Here is a 21,840-nt window from a genome sequence, read left to right as displayed (position 1 = left end):
GTATTAAGGCCTAGTGTTTATTGACATTATATTTGGGAATGACCATGTTGCGACCTACAAGGGCGCAATCTTGTAACAACGTCTTCTACAGATTGGAAATCCCTTGAGAGAAGCTCTAACAAGAATTGGGACACTTAAGAGACGAAAGGGTTGTATTTCGGTATAAAATAACAGCAAGAGAGGTGATATGCTGTAAAATAAACAGAACAAATCGTTTACAGTAGGTGTTTCCGAATTAGATTGCGTGAATGGGTTGATGTGCCGTGAATCGATGAGCTTAAAACGGATTAATTGGAATACAAATTCATTCTACTTAGTTAAGCGCTCGACTTATGAAAATGCTATATCCCGAAGCGTATCTCGAGTTGTGATCAATAGAATAGCATTGAGCTTTGCAATGTCTCTTGACACAAAGCTTGATCTGTATGAACGGTAATGTCCGCTTGTCCGTAATGAGCTTGCTATTTTTGTTACACACATGACAAAGATGGTCGGGGAAGATAAAAAAGAAAACCAAGCTGAAGTTCTATAAGAGACCATCATTGACATTTAGGATGCGTATCCGATAAATGTCAATAAGAACCCGTTTATGAGATGCGACTAGCAAAGTCATTTTTCTATTTGAAATGTCTTTACATCAAAGCGCTTTATTAGCACACCCACAATCTATGACCTATCATAGGGGAAGTTTCATGAAATCCATGTGCACTTTTGATAAAATACTATCAACGTCACATCGAAAATTCAACAATACATATATATTTTAAATATTTAAAATTTATCCATGGACTATCAAGTGTTGTCAGCATGACAACACTTGGGGAAAGTTCGAACCCACGATTTCACAACGTTTTACTACTGAGCTACGAAACCTTGTCAAATTTTATCTGGGATAAAGATAGATCTGTTGTTCTTACTTTTATCAATATTAACTATTTAAAACGCTGTTTGTTTTTTTCTACCTAAGCTATGATGGCGTTGCCTGCCCTTTGTTTTTGCATAAATATGCCAAAATAAAGGGCAAGTAACGCCCTCATCGCTAATGTATGCAATTAAATACAAAAACAGCGTTTCAAATAGTTAATATCGCTAAAAGTATGACAAAAAAATCCTATATGTATGTGTATATATATATAAGAACACGTAGTTAATAAAACATGTTAAAACACGTTGAAAAAGAGTTAAAAAAAAAACATATTTAATTTTAAAAAGAAAGCACAAAATAAGTGGATAGTCCTTAATCCGCGGAGTTGCGAAGAAATACTTTCCTTCTCATCAGAGGGTAGGAATTAGCAAAATGCGGGATCGGATTTTGCTTGCAAACGTATTTAATGAAACTACAAGTAAGTAATAAATCTTACTTGTTAAAAAATAGTGAAGCAGAGGGAATAGGGGGCAGAAAAGGTGATTTCACGTGAATGGATAGTCTGGTGAAGGGTAAAATATCCAATAACGGTAAAATCCAGAAAAGTTGATTAAATTTCCATTTCCACAAGTAAAATCTAAAGGAATCACGTTAATGAAAGATGGTTCAAAGTAATCCAAATGGCAGAAATCCGTGGAATAATTCACAAATGGGTACAAGGACAAAAGGGAATGAGTTCAAATAATATTATTAAAAGAAAGATAAATTGTGCGTAGAAAGAAAAAACGGAGAGATTATAAAACACGGCTGTCAAGGCTGATTTAAGAAAAAGGAGTAAAGAAGAAGAGGAAAAAAAATATATATATATATATGCGTGTGTGTGTGTGTGTGTGTGTGTGTGTGTGTGTGTGTGTGTGTGTGTGTGTGTGTGTGTGTGTGAATGGATAAATAGTTTTTAGCTAATCATTTTAAAATGTTACCACGATATCCCTGTCCGCGTGTAATCCAAAGATTTAAGAAGAAAAGTTAAATAATTAATTATCGAAGAGAACGCTACTCTCTCTTTCTTTCTCATATATATATATGTAATCAAAAATAAAATGTATATATATATATATATATATATATACATTTTATTTTTGATTACCGTTTTTATCTGTTTAGTTACACATGTTTCGGTTGCCGGATCGTGTTAGCGATCCAGTAATCTCGTCAGACTTTACAGAAATGGTTATTATGGAAGAATGATATTAGGAGGGAGTGCGAAAAAAGTGAAAAATAGAAAGATGAGGAAAGAAAGAATGGAAAGAGAGGGGGTGTAGATCGACAGTATTTATTTTTTGGTTTAAAAACATTAAGTGTCTGTGGGTGTTGGGGAGTCTGGGAAGTTCATCTATGGAGCGGATAGAAATATAGGGATATAGGGAGGTGGAGAGAGGGAGATATAGGCAGGTACGTAGAGGGGGCACTTTCAATTTCGAGTTCTAAGGTTTAATAAATAGTAGAATGTGGTGGGGGATTTAGGCTGTTTGACTAGATAAAGGAATATATGGAATGGGTAAAGAGAGAGTGAGAGAGAGAGCGAGAGAGAGAGAGAGAGAGCGAACGAGAGAGAACGAGAGAGAGAGAGAGAAAGAGAGAGAAAAGTAAGCGATCCAACATGTGTCTCGCTAAGGAGATGTGTTCTTGACAAGTAGGCTTTGACCTGTTGAGGGTTCATTCAGGTTGGGGGTGGGGGGTTGTAGTGACTACGATTCGGTTTCTTGAAGCAGGTTGAGTTATATCAGGCTTAGGTGTATTTATCTATTTAGTCTTATTTATTATTAAGGGTCCTTAAGGGGTTAAATTGGGTACATATACGTAAGCATACATGCGCACACACACATACACACATACATATATATAAACGCACACACATATATAAGCGCAAACATACATACATCCTTATACATACATATAAACATACGCGCACACACACATACACATCCGCATTGTATATATACAACTTAAGGGTCTTTAAGGGGTCAAATTGAGTACACATGTATAAGTACACATGCACACATATGCATATATATAAACTCATACGCATACATAAATACAAATATACATGCAATCCTTAGACACGTAAACACATGCGCACATACAAATATATATATCCGCATCACACATATATATATACCTACACACAAACACGTGTACCTACATATACATCTAGAGGTGTACAGTAGATTACGGGTATATATATATATATATATATATATATATATCCATTCATATATACACACACAGACATTTACATACACCAGTACACCCATGTACAGATAGACATTCACGCGGACATATATATATATATGTGTGTGTGTGTGTGTGTGTGTGTGTGTGTGTGTGTAGATACACATACCTTAATAGACATACAGTTATATACATAAACATACCAATATGCATACATATAAACATAAATTCATTTATACATACATAAACACAATATTCTCTTTAATGGAGGTTTTTAAGGAATTGAGGTGAATGCATATGTAAACACACATGCACGCACACACATACATATAGAGAAATAAAAAGGAACAAACCGTATTATGTGTTAATCAACGTTTCGTCTTTATTTCGAGACTTCCTCTGGATGAAATAAATAATAAATAAAGACGAAACGTTGATGAACACATAATACGGTTTGTTCCTTTTTATTTCTCTATTTTGTCGGAATACTATTTCCATTATTTTCATCACACATACATATACACACCCACGCACGTATGCATGCATACGCACACACATGTACATACATATACACATATGAAAACATACATGCACCTATACACGTATCCTCATAGACATACATGCACGCATACACACATATGGACATATACATACATATATACATATAGATATACAGTAAATTATGGATATAGATATCCATACATATATACACACACATGCATCCACATACATCAATACACTTACACATATACGCTCACATGTACACGGATACACATATATATGCACATATACGCATACAAACATATATATATACACATGCGCACATACACACACATAAGCGTATATATAATCTCATACGTATACATAAATACAGATGCACATGCATCCCCGTACACATACGTAAATATACGTGCACGTACAAATATATATATATATATACCTATACACATACCCGTATACATACATATACACCTATAGGGGTAAAGCAGGTTACCATACATATATACACACACAGGCACCTACATATACCAATACACCCATATACATGTAGACATACACACAGATACATATATAGATATACACATACCTAGATAGATATACAGTTCTATACATAAACATACCAATATACATAATATAAACATAAATTCATTTATACATACATAAATACAATATTTTTATTAATGGAGGTCTTTAAGGAATTGAGATGAATAAATATGTAAACACACATGCACACACACACACACACATATATATATGCACACAAATACACCCACACATGTATACATGCACACACATATATATGTACATACATATACACGCATGCAAACACACGTGCACCTATACACATATCCACCCAGATACATATACACGCGCACACACATGTCCACATATACATACATATACATACCCCCTCTCCTTATCACTCTATATCTCCCCTCTCCTCCTCTCCGTCCCCTCCCTATATCCCTATATTTCTATCCGCACCATAGATAAACTTCCCAGACTCCCCCAACACCGACAACCACCTAATGTTTTTAAACCAAAACTTAATACTGTCCCTCTCTTTCTTTTCTTTCTTTCCCCATCTTTCTATTTTTCGATTTTTTCGCAATCCCTCCTGATATCATTCTTCCATAATAACCATTTCTGTAAAGTCTGATGAGGTTGCTGGATCGCTAACACTATCCGGAAACCGAAACACGTGTAACTAAACAGATAAAAACGGTAATAAAAAAAAATAAAACGCATATTTGCTCTACAATAGTACCGAGAACTTTCTTCAGGTTTTTTATTAATTACCATTATTGCTATATATATATATATATATATATATATATATATATATATATATATATATATATATAACCTTCATGCTCTCTTTTTCTCTCTTTCTCTGTCTATTTCCGGTGTAAGTCAACTCTCCTTTAGGAGCCGTGGCGCATTGGATAGAGGCGATGAATCTCTGCTGCTCCAGGTGAGCATTGTCTGAAGATAGCAGTTTCAATCCTACCCAAAGTCGGTCAGAGGATTAGTTGGTCAAAACGTGGTGAGACAACAACTATGGAAGGCAGTAATTACTGAGGATACAATTAAGACTCAGCATTCCTATCCTGTCGCGGTTAACATCCTGACGAAGGCCAGAGGGATAGTTGCCGAAACGTCGTGAAACAACAACTATAAAGAGGAGTATAACAGTCTGCAAATAAATAAATAAAATTCTAGATAATTTGCAACTGTATTTCAAATGCCGCTCGCACTTAAAATTGAGCCCCCAACCACTAGAAAGACCAACTGAATTTTACCAAATACTATATCCACTGTCACCTGCGGGCAGCACTCAAAATAGCATCGAAAATTAATTAGAACTTCTATCCAGTCATGGCTGACGAAACAAGAGCATTCTACCCTCATGAATTAGAAAAACCTCTGTCCGAAATTCTGTGCAGATTCCAGAGTTTAACAAGATACACCTGAAGAAGGTCGGAACTTACATCAACAGAAACTTTGGAAAAATAGCACTCAAGTTCGAATAATCCAAATAAAACCGTACGAATTGTTTTCATAGATGAGAACAAACTTCTATTTTCATAGCTTTCGATGTTTATTTAAATAATTAATTAATTTAAACTTTTATTTTTATTTTCACCGTATAAGCCAACAATTTCCCCACAGGTGTTAGCCTTGAAGCCGGTGCAGTACACAGCTTGGCGATAAATAAATAAAATATCATCTTATGTTTCTCGCGTTCACAAAAATCAGTCAGTTTCTTTTCTTCGTTCAACAAGAAAGCTCTATTATCGCATTTCTTTAATCGATCAAACGCAGAACATCGATAAGGGCGCACTGGACAAACACATCGATTGGTTACGGCCATGAGAAATCAGTGCGCGATGGGCGAGTGAAAGAGAAACCGGAAATTGATTCCGATCAACTTCCGGTGCGCCGGAAATTGGTTCTGACAGTCTCCGAGAAAGGGAGCTTTGAGAAAAATACTCTGCAGTCCTGAGTGGGCGTAGATGAATAATCTTGCTCTTTTTACCAAATATTTCGAGTATCTATTAGAATTGTGGCCGAGAACAACAATCTAAGAAAGACTTGACATTTGCGGATTTTTTAATTTTATACTTATTTCGAGAGAAGACAAAAGAAAAAGATCAATTTTCTTGTGGAATTTCTTTTATTCTTTCTTATATTTGAGTCGTTTTTTTTTTTTTTTCGTTAATATTGAAGATTGATATTATTTCGATCATTTTAAGACAGTCACAATTCTTTTTTTGTTCATACATCAGCGTCATTGCTCTTTCTGATTCTCGTAAAATCAGTTCTGTCTATCGCTCTAAACCCTTTCTCACATCTGAGGCTTTTCTTTATTTATACAAATCTACTATCAGACCATCTATGGAATACTGTTGTAATATTGCAGCTGGTGCAGCTCTGTCTCACTTGAGGGTTCTTGATGAAGTGAAGTAAAATTTGATTGGCCCAACATTTTTATCTCTGCAATCTCTCTGCCACAGACGTAATACTACTAGTCTGAGTCATGTTTATAAATGCGATTATAGTATGTGTTCTCTAGAAAATTTGGATCTATTCCGTGCTTCCTTTGGTTCCACAGCAGATATCCTAACTGTAATCTCTGAACGTATATACCGTTCACTGGACAAAACAGGGGAGGGTAGAGCGGTAGCCCTCAATATATATAAGGCTTTTGACAGGGTATGGCACGATGGTCTTCTAAAGAAAATAAGATCATATGGTATCACTGGAAAAATACATAATATAATTAAATCCTTCTTAAGTAAGAGAAAAATCCAGGTTGTCCTCGACGGTTGTACATCTAAACAATATGATATAAATGCGAGAGTACCTCAGGGTTTTATCCTTGGACCTTTATTATTCTTAATATTCATAAATGATCTCCCTGATAAAATTGTTTCGGAGATGTGTATATTTGCTGACGACACCACACACTATAGCAGCCAAGAGGCGAAAACAAATGAACACATATCTAAGGAAATGGCAGAAACACTAGAGGATAACCTCCAATCTGTAGTGGACTGGGGACAAAAATGGAGGGTCACATTCAATGCTGGCAAGACTAAGCTTGTTCCCTTCAATAATTACAAGAAACCTTCTCTACCCCTAATAGCAATGGCCAAGAAAATATTACCCGAAAGTACTTCCTTTAAACTCCTCGGCTTAACGTTTACAAGGAACATGAACTGGAATATATACATTGAGAGCATTGTCAAGGCTGCTGCGAAGAAGGTGGGTTCTCTCAACCGCGCTAAAAAACTACTTACGCCTGAAAGTATCCTATACCTCTATAAGGCCACCACCACCCATGGATGGATTACTGTTGACATATTTGGGGTGGTGCATCTGCTACTAATCTCTCACTTCTTGACAGGGTTCAAAAGATAGTCGCCAACCTGATAGGTCCTGAACTGTTATCTAGGCTTCAGTCTCATGCCCATCGACGAAATGTTGCATCCCTCAGCTAGTTCTACAAGTACTTGAATGGTGAATGCTCTGACGAACTACAACCACCTGTACCTCCTCGACGTGAACACCCCGACAAACAGCTAAATCCCACCCCTTCACAGTAGAGATCCCTTGGTGTAAAAAAGCCTTTTACTCTTTTTTTGTCACCACTTATCAAGGCTCGGAAGCCACTCAGGGATAAGGGTTATGCATGTACAGTACGTTAGTGTGAAGATTTAATAAAGTGTCTACTTAAGGGGGCGGTTCATCAGGAATTTGTTTACGTTGGACTTGAAGACATCCAGGTTGTAGTCAGAAGGGAAGCAGGAAGACGGACCAGAGTTCTACAGGCGTACAGTTCTAAGAAAGAAGCTTTGTTCATGGAATCTACGTTTTGATTTAGGCACAGATAAAGAGTGGGGGAAATTTTTGACAGTGGTTTCAGCTAGATGAGTGTTTTTCGTGAAAGATTGGCGAGAGGGACCAGAGATTGGAACACCTGCTATGGAAATAAAGATAAAACAAAGATAGGCTCGCAACGTCTCTTCTGTGGGAGAGAGGTTGCATGGAAGAGAAAAGGGCATACCCCACTAAACCACAAAGTCTATTTTGTATTTTGTCAAGGCAGGATAGGCTGATTTTAGCAGCTCCTTTCCAGATATGGCAGCAGTATTCCATCCTTAAACGTACTTGGCTTTTATATAGATAGAGAATTGCATCAGTAGTGAGACATCTTCTGGAGCAGTAGAACGATCCTACCATCTTTCCCGCGACCTTGGCAACAGACTTGGTGTACGTGTTCCATATCAGATCAGGAGTAAAGGTCAAGCACAGAAGCTTATCAAAACATGGGTTTTCTCCTAGACGAGAGCCACCCGTTTCAATTGATGCCAGATGGGGATCAGAGCGTTGATGATGTAAAGATAGGAGTTTGGTTTTAGATGCATTGCAGGTAACCAGCCACCTCTTCCTCCACTGAACCACGTTCTCGAGATTAGAGGAGAGAGAATCAGAGAGAACTTTGTCATTTACAGCCTTTGATGTGTTGCCGTAGATGGTCGTGTCATCAGCATAGATGTCAACGAATGATTTTAGTATGTGTTTAGGGAGATCATTGATGTAGGTCAGGAAGAGAGTTGGGCCCAGGATGGACCCCTGAGGGACTCCAGCATTAATACTGCAGGCCTCTGATTTTTGTCCATCGACCACTACTCTTATGAGCCTATAAGAGAGAAATGATTTAATGATAGCGAAAACATTTCCAGTTATACCGTAGCTGGAAATCTTGTGAAGTAGACCTTTATGCCATACCTTGTCGAAGGTCTTTGATATGTCAAGAGCAATTGCCCTAGAAAGGAAGCCTTTGTCAAGAGATTCACTAATCCTATGAGATATAACCGTTAAGACGTCTGCGGTAGATCTTGCAAAACGGAAACCATATTGCGTGTCACTAAGAAGGTTATTTCTGCTGAGGTAGTTGACTATTTCTCTATTTAATATGGATTCCCGCAACTTACTCATGACACACAGGAAACTTATTGGTCTTTACTGAGTGGAAGATGACTTATCACCTTAATTCTTAAATACAGGGCATACTGATAAGGTTTTCCAAGATGTTGGAAAGCACTTCTCTTTAAGGCGACGCTTAAACAGTTTCGTAAGTATAGGAGCAAGTTCTGGTTGAAACTTTTTTAATACTATAATTGGGATGTCGTCAGGGCCAGTTGCTTTACTGGAATCAAGGTTCTCGATTAGCTTGGCGGCCTCGTGCACAGATATTTGTATGTTGCATAGCGTGTTGTCTGTTATATTATATAAATAAAGGGAGTTGATGGTCATTGTCACATAGGGTTGCATTAGCTACAAAGTTCTTTGCAAATAGTTTGGCCTTGTCTGATGCTGACGAGATGACCTCAGGTCCATTGATAATGGTTGGGATAGAGCGCACACTTCTGTTCAGGATCCTATTTGTTATTTGTCAAAACTGGTGGGAACCAAGCCACTGCTCAGCTACTTTGGATTTAACGGACTGAGCATATAGCTCTCTTGCATTTTTATTACTCTTTTACAGTGGTTGCTGGCGTTCCTGAAAGCAGCTTTGGTCTAAGTGCATCTTGATAATGTGGTGATGCCTATGTAATAAAAAAAAATAAAAAACAAAAAAATTACGTTGGTAGCTATGGAAAAAGTGATTTCTATGCGCGATGGCAGCAGCACATTCTGGGGAGAACCATGGCTGGCTGTTAGGTTTTTGTTGGAATTTTTTAGATGGGATGAATCGGTCTATGCCTACAACTAACCATTCGGTCAGGTCTGAGACTATAGAGGACACATCCTTTTTAAACATGGAATGCAGAGGTAGATCAGATATGAATGTACGGAAGCTATCCCAGTCAGCCATGGAGTATCGGTATACAGTATGGTGGAGGGGTACGTCTGGGGACTTATTACAGGTCATAAGCAATGGCAAAATCATGACAGAACCTCCCCTCACCATCTGTCTTATTTGAGTAGGTCAGCCATTCCACGTGATGGACGTTGAAGTCACCACAGATGTGAATGTAAGCCGAGGGATGTGCAGACAGGATGTGGTCTATTATCTTAGATATACTCTTAAAGATAGTAACTCCGCTTTTATGGGGCCGATAGAGAGCAAATATAAATGCAGTGGTGTAAGCAAGTGCAGTCCGGAAGCACATATAAGGTAAATTAGGAGCTTCTCTAGAGATATCCCTGCCACATGGGAAGCCATCTTTAATGTAGCCACATATTCCCTGCCCATAGCGATCTTGGGGGTCAGATTTAGCTGTTAAGTTACTCAAATAGTTTTTTTTAATAATAACGGCTCCCTAGCAGTTTCTGCTCTTTCTGATTCGCTAAGACCTGCCATTCTCATATTCCAGAATGAAACTAATTCCTAAATAAACGAACACTTCTAAAAGTTTACAAAAATGGCGTCGCTCTCCCCATGAGATACTAGCGCTAGAAAAAAGAGAAATACAAACATATTAACCGCTCATAAACAATGAGCGGTTAATATGTTTGTATTTCATTTTTTCCTTCTTTTTTCAACATTATTTTAGACTATGCTGATTAAGAAAATCACATTCAAATTTTGCGGATTATATTATAAAGATATAAAGAACTGTATTATGCACTGTAATTTATTGGCTGCCGGGTTTGTACGCACGCGCGATAAACAAATTTACTTCTCTCCTACCGACACTGCCACCCCCTCAATTTTTGTTTTTTAGCATTTGCGGGTGAGTATGTTGATAACGATTATCACGGTTAAATTTGAGAAAATTATTCTCTCTCCCAAAAGGAGCTTATTTATTCCGGAAGCCGTTCTTTCCATGGGGATTTTGGATGCGTCTATTCCGAACGCCGTTCTGAAGATGCGGAGGTTGGTGATTTCTAATCCGAAAGTCGTTCTTAACATGGGGAGTTTGGGGGTGTCTAATTCAAACGACGTTCTTCTTAACATGACAATACTCAAAGAAGTGAAGTAAAAAAGGTCGTAATTGTTTTGTTTTACACGTTAAAAAATACCACATAAAACTGGAATTTTATACTATTGGTGGTAGAGTTGAAAAGAAGAGGAAGACTTGAACAACAAACAAAAACAGTTACGCCTGCTACAAGTGATTTTGATCAATCTAAGCAGTTCATATACAGTAAGAATTCTAACTTTTAAAACTGCTGTTTTTACTTTCCATTATTATTCTAATGGATCATTTTTCGTAATTTTATTAATTCATGTTGATTTATGCATTCCCTTAAGCGCTTTCGTTTTTAGATTCAAACAGTACCTGTAGGATATCCCCCAAACCAGCACTGATCGTCAGTGAAAGCCAGATTATTTCATTTCGGCTAGGACCGCCAGTGTCCGCAATTGTTCAGGGACCGGAGTGGCCACCATCAACAACCGTAGTTTACTTTTTTGCGAGAGGGGTAGGCTTCCACCGGGCAACGCCGATTAACGAGTCCTGCTAATGTTTTAATATTTTTTCCTTTTTTTATATTTTTATATAAAGTTTTTTTAGAATATTTACCCGTATGCCGTAACATTTAATTCATGCCAGTGTGCAATCTTGTCTCATCGAAGATAGTGATTACATATATATATATATTTCATAATGGTGCTTTTACTAGAGGTTCACAGCTTATCAAGGTCAAAAGGCTACTCTCGAATGAGTGTTGGGGGTGGGTCTGTAGGACATCACAGTGATGATCGATAATGGACTAATTTGATCATATAAAACGACCAATAAACAACGCACTTGTTAATATTAGACTTGAAAACAACCATGTTATAGTAAGCTTGGAAGCAGTCCTGCGTTATTGTGTTCCACAGGCTGGTAGGGAGTTCTAGGAAAGAAACTTTGATTATGGAATTTTCGTTTAGTTTTAGGTACAGATAGTAAGTAAGGGAAGTTATTAACAGTGGTTGTAGGTAGACGAGTTTTTGCTATGCATGTTTTACAGGAGGAGGCATAGATTGAAGCTCGGTGTAACACTTAGGTACAAGGATAAAAACAAGAAAGTTCTTTGTAGTGGTGTAAAAAAAGACGCGTTCTTGCTGTGAATGTCTTATCAGAATTGACCAGTCGTTTTTTAAGTTCATAAATTGATCCGTGGATTTTATCTAATTTTAAACTAATTCTAAAAATGTGTCAGTTATCTTTCTTCCTCAAAACTACTTTATTTTGTAAAAATTCTACTTAATTCAACGATTTCATCCGTACGTTTATTCATAAATACACTGAATAATACATCCGGCGCTTTATATCTTAAGTATGTTTTCCTAAAAATAAAACTGCGCCTGCGCGTTTGTGCGCCTGCGCGTTTCAATGAATGCACACATATCTCCCTAACGCTTGTTTTTATTTATTTATTATTTATGAGGCGGTCATATTTAGCACCGGCTATTTCTGTATATTAAATTGCACTCTTATTTGCAGCGAATTCGCGACAATGCGCGCCTGAGTGTTTCGATAATAACTAATGCATATCAATGCATGTACACATAACACACAGACACATACGATCACATGTCTATGAATAATAGGAGGAGCAGTTATATTATAATGAGAACTTGCTGTGTGCCTGTCTGTAAAGAAGACTAAGTACATGACGTTAACGACACTATTACTCGGAGTAATGTATTATTCAACATGATATTATAATAATAATAATAATAATAATAATAATAATAATAATAATACTCATTCATTCATTTCGTATGAATACGATAATTTTATTGCTAGCATTGGTTTCCTCAATATCATTCCAATTATATTCGATTATATAACGGAAAGAGTCCACGTGATGGTTGCCATAATCCTGAGTGAAAGTTCCAGCTATGGTATAACTGGAAATGTTTTCTCAATCATTAAACCATTTCTCTCTTATAGGCTCATAAGAGTAGTGGTTGATGGGCAGAAATCAGAGGCCCACAGTATTAATGCTGGAATCATTCAGGGGTCAATCCTGAACCCAACTCTCTTCCTGATCTACATCAATGATCTCCCAAACCACATATTTAAATCATTCGTTGGCATCTATGCTAATGACACGATCATCTATGGCAACACATCAAAGGCTATAAATGACAAAGTTCTCTCTGATTCTCTCTCCTCTGATCTCGAGTGGAGGAAGAGGTTGCTGGTTACTTTTAATGCATCTAAAACCAAGCCCCTATCTTTACATCATCAACGCTCTGATCCCCATCTGGTATCAGTTGAAACGGATGGCTCTCGTCTAGGAGAAGCATCATATTTTGACAAGCTTCTGGGCTTGACCTTTACTCCTGATCTGAAATGGAACACGTACACCAAGTCTGTTGCCAAGGTCGCTGGAGAAAATGGTAGGATCCTTCTACCGGTCCAGAAGATATCTTACTACTGATGCAATTCTCTAATTATATAAAAGCCAAGTAGGTTCAAGGATGGAGTACTGCTGCCACATCTGGGCAGGAGCTGCTAAAAACAGTATATCCTACCTTGACAGAATACAAAATGGCTTTGTGGCTTAGTGGGGTATGCCCTTTTCTCTTCCCTGCAACTTCTCTCCCACAGGAGAGTCGTTGCTAGCCTGCCTTTGTTTTATCGTTACTTCCATGGCAAGTGTTCGTCTGAGCTCCAATCTCTGGTCCCCCTCGCCAATCTTTCACGAAAAACACCTGTCTAGCTGAAATCATTGTCAATAATTTTCCCCACTCTTTATCTGTGCCAAAACAAAACGTGGATTCCATGAACAAAACGTCTTTCTTGGAAGTGCACGCCTGTGGAACTCTGTTCCGTTTGCCTGTTTCCCACCTAACTACAACTTGGATGTCTTCAAGTCCAAAATAAACAAATTCCTGATGAACCGCCCCCTTAAGTAAGACACTTTATTAAATCTCAACACTAACGTACTGTAAACGCAGTAGCCCTTATCCATGAGTGGCTTCTGGGCCTGGATAAATGGTGACCACCTTGTAAAAAGGAAAGTTTTTTTTTCAAGAACAAATTGGGTTCGAATTTGACATATCTAGATATTTAGTTCGTATCGTTAACTACTTAGTCATCATCACCTCCGTAAATAATGAGTAATATACAATATATATTATATTTTCATTTACGATATATATATTTCTCTCTCTCTCTCTCTCTCTCTCGCTGTCTCTCTCTCTTTATATATATATATATATATATATATATATATATATATATATATATATATCCCAGATTAAAAAACTCAAAACTAAAAAAAAAAAAACATTTAACTTCAACGAAGTTGTTGACAGTGGTCAATTAAAAAAGTGGAAGATATTATTTTATTCAATTTGGGTAAACAAGATTACTATAAGTCACTACAATAAATTTACTGTTTTAGTCTTGAAACACATCGTCAGACGACAAAAAAACCTCTGGTCTTAATTGAAGTCAGCTATTAAAAAATTATATATATATATATATATATATATATATATATGTGTGTGTGTGTGTGTGTGTGTGTGAGAGAGAGAGAGAGAAAGAGAGAGAAAGAGACATAATTAATGTGGAGAACACGAAGATATAGAGAAGTTCTGGTGGAAAAAAAAAAGATTGAGAAAGTTTAAATCTAATAAGAAAAACGGACAAATCGATCAATGAAATAATCAAACTATTGACAGGCGGTAAAATGACAAGTTGAAAGGCTCCATTGATTGCCACAAATCGACATTGTTTGTCGATCTTCGTATTTACATCCATTTTCTATAGATCTTCACAGATTGTCTAAAAAAAAGTGATGACATCGATTCTATAAGACAAATTTTTAGCGAATTAAGAACAAATTCAGTTTTTCTTTCTTTTTTTTATTTATAAAAATGTCTGTCTGAGAATTCATTCGTCGAGAAAACATTTAGCTCCACTTATTCAAAACTAAAAGAAATTAAAAGAAATATAAATCAAGATTTCTTTTCATGTTTAGCTTCTGAATTTTTTAGATGAGGATTGATAATTCGGATGGTTTAGACCACTGTTCTCATCTTGAGTGTCATTTTCACGACGTTCCGGTCGATCTAACTTTCGACCTTCTTCGGATGTATCTTGGTGAACTTGGTAATCTTTCTTTCGAACTCGAGAACCTGCACATAATTTCGAAGGAGCCGTGGCGTAGTGAATAAAGTATTTCATAAAATTCAATTGCAAGTTACACCCTTCTGGAAATGCGGGCAACACTCCAAATACAGTTGCAATTTACTTGGGACTTCTATTCGGTCATGGCTGACAAAACAATAGCATAATTCTCCTGTGGATTAAATTAATGGTTTGTTCGAAATTACATGCAGATTCCCGAGTTCAACAAGATATACCTGAAGGGGGCTGGAAACCACATCGGCCGAAACGTTGTAAAAGTAACATTGAAGATGAGAACAGTAGTCTGAATAATTCAAAGAATACGACTCTCTTTCAGTTTCGAGGTACAATGGATACCCTTTGTGAGAAAAATTAAGGAGAAAAACGAAAAGATCAAAATAAAAGGTGAGTTCGAAAAGTAGTTAAAATTTCTTATCTATCGTCGCTTTAGGAAAGTATTTTTTATACTGAGCCCACATATTGAAAGCTTACAACGTCACAAACACAACTGCCCCGACTTATCATTACTTCCCTTAGTTTTCCTTTCTTACGCAGGGTACCCTTCTTAGCCCTACACCGAGTTCCGGCGGTGTCATTCACTTCTTTTTCTCCTGCACGCCACATGCTGTCCCAGCGGTAGCTTATCTTTTTTCACTCCCACCTCGACGTTCTGCACCGACGCTGTAAGTTCTTCTTTTCTTTCTTTCTTTTTTTGGGGGGGGGGCATTTGTTTCTCTGAGGGCCCACTAAAGCTAAATTACCGGTGATAAGAAAAAAATTTGTCCCTTCGAAAAATGTAATCTTCTGCTGGTTATGGGCTTTGTAAAATTAAGCTTTGTTGCAATTAAAATTATAAATGGTTTCTGTTCACAAAGTTGAATAAGTTGAATTTATTTTATTTTCATTAATAATATTTTTAGGCATTAATCAAAGAAATAACAGCAACAACGACAGTAAAGAAAGCAATTCTATCCACAATATTATTTTTTTTCTTTTAAAATTCAAAATTCTAATTGTTTTATATTTTTAATTCGTTACATTTGTTTTAGTTTTGTTTCGTTTTGTTTTTAAATTTTAAATTCGTTCTTTTTTTATTTAAAGTTAATAAAAGTTATTTCGTTTCTCTCTTACCCACTTGTCACAGTGTAACTGTATTTCTCTTTTTCTTTCCTTTTCAGTTTTTACCTTCTTCTATTTTCAATCGATAAGCAAATTGTCTTCATAAAGTGATAAATCAAAAAAATGTTGTACCCGTGACGTTCTAAGCCTTTGATTGATGGTTTCAATGTAAAGAACAACTTTCCCAAAGCAAGGATAGATAATAAATTTTTAACTATTCTTCGAACACACCTCTTATTCTGTATTTATTTTATCTACTTTTACGTTTCCTGCCGTGTAGGCCCTATATCTATATTGCCTTTTACTATTGTGTACTTTTTATTAAAATTGACTTTTATAACTAAAAATATGAATCGGGTAATACTGTGCAGAGGCCAGGTTCCTTTGTGATAACTGCTTTTATTGATATTTTATAAATATTTTTCGTTGTGTTTGGTTTTATTTTAACTTTTTAATTTTTTAGATTGCGCATCGTTTTTAAAATGGCTAGTGCTTCTGCGACTAAGAAAAAAGGGGTAAATGAAGAAGGGCGAGTGTTTCAAGAAAAATGGGAACTACAGTATATTTGCACAGAAGTGAATGAAAATATGTATTGTTTAATTTGCAATAACTATATTTCTACGCCGAAGGCGTATAACCTACAAATACATTATGAAGCGAATCATCTGTCTTATAATAAATACGAAGGCCCCATGCGTGTTTCGATGCTCAAAGAATTGACGGTTAACTTAACACAGCAACAGACCTTTTTTTACAAAAAGTCAGAAAGTAAATGTCGCTTCCGTTACTGCAAGCTATGAACTCAGTTGATTGATAGCGATGCATGGGAAATCCTACACCGAAGGAGATTTTGTGAAACAATGCCTTATAAAAACGACCGAAGTTGTGTGTCCGGAAAAGCACACTTGTACAAAAATATTTCCCCGCCAGGAACACTGTTGCTGAACGGATTGATGAAATGCCAAGTGATTTGAAGCGACAGTTGAAAGCTGAATTATTAAGATTTGAACAGTTTTCAATTGCAATTGATGAGACTGGGATAGCACAGCTTGCGGTCTTCATCAGGGCCTGTGATAATGAATTCAACATTTATGAAGAACTGATTGAACTAATCCCTATGCATGACACTACAACAAACCAGGAATCTTTAAGAATGTTGAATGGATTCTGCATGAATATGATTTAGATTTTAGCAAGCTTGTATGCTTGTCTACTAACGGTGCAGCGAATATGGTTGGCAGACATATTTGTGTTGCTGCCAAGTTACAAACAAAATTAAAGAATTTACATCTGGATTTGTCATTTACACACTTCCACTTTATTATTTATCAACAAAATTTGTGTTCAAAGATTTTAAAAGACAATGAACTATATCAGAGGTCGTTCTCTCAACCACCGTCAATTCAACCAGTTGTTAGGATAATCAGTTCACCAATGTTCCATTCTACACAGATGGATGCTAGTTGTCATATCACAAAGTGTTGAAAAGATTTTATTTGTTAAGACAAGAAATAATCACTTTTTTACTTTTGATGTTACTAAGGCAGACGAAAACCTACAAATGGATCTGTTAGAAATGCAGTCAGATACTTTACTCAGAGCAAAGTATTTTGAAGTGGGAATACCTGATTTCCTTTTATACCTTACGAAAAGGTTTATACATTTCAGATAGTTTGTCACACGGATTGTGGCAATATTTGGTTCCAACTATTTGTACGAACAATTATTTTCCTTCATGCAATTAATAAAGACTTCTCAGAGAACTAGGTTGACTGACAAGCATTTATCTTCTCTAGTAAAGCTCGGAAATACACAGAAACTTCAGCCAGACATACCAAAGCTTGTCAAGAACAAGAGGTGTCAAACCTCAGGACAAAACACAAAACATGTTTGAGTACGTGATAATAAATTTTCATTTTGAATTATTATAATTTATGTGCATTGCATTTATTGCATTCAAATACATGTTGGCTATGTATGTTGCTTTTTAAATTTTCGTTACATCAAAATAAAGAACAGATTATAAGTCATGCTAATTTCCTTTGTTATATTCTTTTGTTAAACTACAAGTACTTTTAACTTGCATTCTTGAATATGACCAAACTATTGCATGTTTCTAAATTACCAGTAAAAGAAACATATTCAGCAATTATTTTTATTTAATGACTTTGATTAATACTGTAGGGGTGTGGCCCTCATTCCAACACGAACTGATTCCTGGGAGGGGCTCTGAGTTTGACATGCCTGGGCTATAACAATCAGAAACATCCCATTTTCAGATAATTGAATTACTGATGGAACCTGGAAACTACACTAATTTCAGGAAGCTTTGGAATTGTCCCCCCCCAAAAAACTGTAGGTAAACATTGAGTAATTGGAATAAGAAGGACGATTGGTGGCGTGTATATGACACACATAAACTAATCGTATGAAAAGTAAGTTGAATTAAAATAAGCATAGCACTAGGACTAAACAGAACTCGGCAGAAAAAAAAACTTCCGACAGTCACGACAGACGCTGCTGTTATGGCGAAACGTTCATATACACACATCACACACACACAATATATATATATATATATATATATATATATATATATATATATATATACAGAGAGAAGAGAGATAGTGAGAGAGAGAGAGAGAGAGAGAGAGAGAGAGAGAGCTAAATTAACCTGCAAAAATAAATTTTCAATAAGACAAACCGATCAGGATATAAAAAAACGCTAAATAGTTATAGAATAAAATAAATTTAAAAAAAGGATAAAGTTACATGTGAACTTTATTACATTATCAGATCATGGTATTTCGAAGCTAAATGCATTTCATCAGAAAAGAATAACCGACATTATACAAAACTGAGAGTAAAAAGACAAAAGAAGTTTCTTCCCTGTTCCATTTTTCTATGATCTTTATTGACATGATAATGTAATGAAGCCCCTTGTAACTTTACTCCTTATCAGTTTTATTTTATTCTCTTTCTTTTTCTCTCTCTTTCACTCTTTTCCTTTCTCTCTCTCTCTCTTTCTCTCTCTCTCTCTCTCTCTCTCTCTGTATATATGTATGTGTCCATACATATAAAGTCGTAATATTTTTGTTGTTATAATTTAACGATAAATTTATTGTTATAAGTTAGCTCTCCTGACGCTTTTTAGGAGAATTATCCACTCACATTTAAAGAAGTTTTACAAATATATATGTGTGTGTGTGTGTGTGTGCGTGCGTGCGTGCATGCGTGCGTGGGTGTGTGGGTGTACATGAAAATATACATATATACATATATTTGATATTTATTTATTTAATAGATAGACTGGTATTTAGCAGTTCAGAATCACTGAGCAATTTCTAGATTTATCTGTCTCATGGTGTGGGGGTGGTTTGACATAAGTTAGAAAGTTGGAAAGTTGGACAGCACTATAGAGAAAGAGCATTCTGGCCTGCAAAACATACCTGGTTAGCCCAATCGACATTTCCCGGTAAGTGCGCCTCGAGTGATTAGTAATAAACTAACCCCTTCTCAAAGGGATAACACCGACCGACAGGTAAAGGCCACTGAAATGGCCCACTGATTATCAAGAAAGAACTGAAAAACCAACGTCAATTGCGACGCTTGTTTTCAATTATTTCTATATATATTACGACAAGCCAACATTATCAGATCACTGTGACTTCGCAAATACGCTACTTGAAATGCTTGACACCAAAATGTTAAACGGTAAACGGTTCATGCATATGTTTGCTGTAAACTCAAAACAAGTTCGAATTTATTCATACAAATTTATATTAATATTTTGATAATTTTGATTAAAATTAAATTGTCTTTTAAATCAAAAAGTCAAAAAAAAAAGTAGAACCTGATAATTTTTGTGGGTATGGCCCTTTTTATTAAAATTTTGTGATTGAATTAAAAAAAAACAATATGTGATGTGTGGATAATATTTATATCAGTAGTTTTATAGACCTAACAATACATACTCGGCGTTGTCCAGGATTAAAAGAAAAACGAATATAAAGAAACAGAAATTTAATATGTTGATTTTCGTAAACAACTTATTTTGTGATATTTAAATTTTTCAAAAGTTCGTTTTAGTACATAACGTAAATAATAAAGAATAAATAATAATGTCAAATGATTTAAGATTTATGACGAGGGAAAAATACACACACACACACACACAGAAATATACACACACACAAATATACAAAAAGTTTCCAATCTTTAAGAAAATAATTTCAGAGATATTCTCACAAAATTATTTGACGCCTTTAAAGAAACTTTGTCTCCAGTTTTCTATTTAAGATGGACTATCAGAAATACAGCAACCAAATAACAATTGTTTGCTTTTATAAAAAAAGATGTGTGAGTAGTTACAAGTTTTTCCGAATCATGTCTAATTTCTCGCTTATTAAATAATAATTCCATTTTTTCCTAAAAACAATTTTCCTGATCTGTATGATTTTGTATGGCCCTTACTTATGATAAAGTAAAGCGAACGAAGTATTATGGTATTCGTTCAATTCATAATTATGGATTACTAGGGATTAATAGGATTAGTTGTTACATTTACTAAAAAAAGTCTTATCTTAAACTACTAGTCCGATATGGCTGAAATTTTGTATGAACCTATGCTATGATAAGGTGTAGCGAACTAAGTATGATTGTATCCATTCGATGCACTGTTACAGATTATATGGATTGATAGGAATTAGAATTTAATGCAAGAATTAGCACAAATTTAACCATATTCAACAGTGAATTTGCCATAAAGCGCTAAGACAACGTGATATAACTTTTGTCGGTTTTAAGGGTAAAATTCGTAATCTTATTTTTCTTAGTTTTTTTTTCAGTGTGCAATATGCAATAGGTGTGTTGATATTAAAAGTAATTAATTAAAGAGATTTAATAAATAAAAAATAATAAATTATGAAATTCTCTTAAAATATTTGATGATTAATTTTCAGGAGAAAATAATTTAAATTAAATTAACAAGAAAAAAAGATATGTAAAGCATAAACAAGGGTTCAGAAAAGGGGAAAATGAATTCTCTCTCTTTCTTTCTTTTCTTTTTTTTTCTTTTGCTCTTTTTCTCTGCCTCTCTCTTGTACTCTCCCTTTCTCTCACGATTTCTCTCTCTCTCTCTCTTTCTCTCTCTCTCTCGTTAGCGATTGCATATGGAGAAATGTGAAAGGGTTCGTGATTGCATATGGAGAAACTTGAAAGGAATCGTGATTGATTAGCAACCGAAATAACATTTTGTATTGTTTTTTTTTAATTCAATCACAAAATTTTAAATAAAAAGGGCCATATCCACAAAAATTATCAGGTTCTACTTTTTTTTTGACTTTTTGATTTAAAAGACAATTTAATTTTAATCAAAATTATCAAAATATTAATATAAATTTGTATGAATAAATTCGAACCTGTTTTGAGTTTACAGCAAACATGCATGAACCGTTTACCGTTTAACATTTTGGTGTCAAGTATTTCAAGTAGCGTGTTTGCGAAGTCACGGTGATCTGATAATATTGGTTA

General features: G+C 35.5%; 1 protein-coding gene across 2 annotated transcripts in view; it reads right to left on the bottom strand.

Moving 5' to 3' along the window:
- LOC145285317 (protein unc-93 homolog A-like) overlaps window positions 1–21,840 on the bottom strand; it is a 719,754-nt gene that overhangs the window by 462,498 nt on the left and 235,416 nt on the right. The window lies entirely within an intron of this gene.

Source organism: Euprymna scolopes, chromosome 1 (genome assembly GCF_053919585.1).
Source record: "Euprymna scolopes isolate OS-2025 chromosome 1, ASM5391958v1, whole genome shotgun sequence".
In the NCBI taxonomy this organism is placed as follows: domain Eukaryota; kingdom Metazoa; phylum Mollusca; class Cephalopoda; order Sepiida; family Sepiolidae; genus Euprymna; species Euprymna scolopes.
This window is presented reverse-complemented; position numbering and strand designations above follow the sequence as displayed.